Consider the following 1,816-nt stretch of genomic DNA (forward strand, 5'->3'; position numbering starts at 1 on the left):
GCTCACATGGAAAAGCGCTGCCTCTGTTTGTGAGTGCTGTTGGAATGAAAATTTATAATTTGATCCAAATGGATTTAAAAAAATGTTTTAGTACTTTTTCAGATGAGTGATATGCTTGGTCTCTGAGCTTGTAACTGTGTTCGTGTTTATTTTTAACACGGGATTGTTGTTACCTGATCAGCCAGGAAAGTGAGAGAGGGGGAGAGATATTTGAGGGGTTGCTGGTGGAGTTGCAGGGGAATATTCTGAGCTCTTTGCTGGGGTCTATTGCTGCTCTTTGTGGGTTGGCACGCAGGTAACCTCAGTCAGAAGCAGGGTCCCCTCTTCCACCTCTGGAGAAGATGAAAACATGAATTGCATTGTTAAGGCACCCTTGCTGCCTCAGATGTTGGTGATGACTTGAGTTTAGGGCTGTGCTGGGAATACACAATCCCTTTGGCAGGCACTTGTTATTTAGCAGAATTACTGCATTTTGGGCTCCTGTGCCCCTGCTGATGGCACTAATCTCCATGTTAGGAGACAAAGTACCAGCTGTGCCTGGCCCCATTTGTACTGCTTTAGCCACATGGATGTTCACCCATTTAATCTGGAAATATTTCTCCACACTCATCAACAGCCACATGCAGGCAACTGAAATTGCCACATTTATTCTGACTTAGTTTGAAAACGACAGATGCTGCTTTACTGTAAAACATGGTAAGAGGGTTTGCTAGCTTGGTTTTGTTCCTTATTTGTGTGTGAGTGTTTGATGTATGAGCTATTAATGCTGATGAGTGAAGCTACTTTTCTTCGAGGTTGGCTCCTTCTCCCAGAGCATCAAGCGAATCATCCACTGCAGGACTGGTGTTCATTTATGCTTAGGTAAAGGCCTTAGAAACTGCCTTGGGACTCAGGAAGGAGAAGAGTTGGCACATGTGTGACTTGCAAACACAGGCAGATGTGTTACGTGGTAGTTATTACTTTTTCTTAATAATGTGGCTTTTCCCTCAGCCTGAATAATTCAAAGGACGCTGCTGTGCACGTGCCTGAAGGAGCATAGCCTTCTGCATCCTCTGGGTGTGTGGGGTGTGTGCTGCTCCCAGTGCAGGGATTTTAAGGGGGCAAATACAAAACCATCTGCCAAATCTGGTGCATCAAGTGTGAGCCTTGTACAGCTGCTTCTCTTCTCACACCTGTTCATTTTTAGGGCTGTGCTACAAACATTTTGCAGGGTGGTGTTTAGAGCCTTGTTCCCATTCCTGGCCTCATGAACCAGCTGTGCTTGGGTCACCAGTGGGGACAGGGACTTTGTCACTGCTCCTTAGCAAGGCCTTGGCACCCAAAAGGACTCTGTTCATACAGGCACTGCCCTGTCCCACACACCGAGGGCCGCTCAGATCACCTGCCTTAAACTCTGTCTGCACTTAGGAAAGCTGGCATTGGGGTCCTAAATGAAAAGCCCTGCAAGACCAGGACATGAAGGACATGCCCTAGTGTCTGGCAGAAGATGCTTGTGGAGCCTGTGTTGAAATTGTTAAATCTCCTTTTAGTGCCTGGTTCATTGTGCCTTTGGGATTTGCCTTGAAGCTGCATCCTGTAGCTCCTTGTTTGCTTATATTGTGTTTAGCAATCCTTCCTAATGCCATGTTTGAGCGGTGAATGGGGCCAGAGGATCTCCAGAGGGCCCTCCCAGCCTCAATCACTCTGTAATGCAGATGCTCAGGGATGCCTACAAAGACTCCTGGAAAGAATAAATGAAGCAGAACCTCTCAGCCTCATTGGAAAACAGTGACACAGGAGAAAGCTCTGTGGTTGTAGGTATAGAAGGGGTCACTCT

The sequence above is a fragment of the Corvus brachyrhynchos genome, unplaced genomic scaffold (assembly GCF_000691975.1).
Source record: "Corvus brachyrhynchos isolate BGI_N302 unplaced genomic scaffold, ASM69197v1 scaffold91, whole genome shotgun sequence".
Lineage (NCBI taxonomy): Eukaryota > Metazoa > Chordata > Aves > Passeriformes > Corvidae > Corvus > Corvus brachyrhynchos.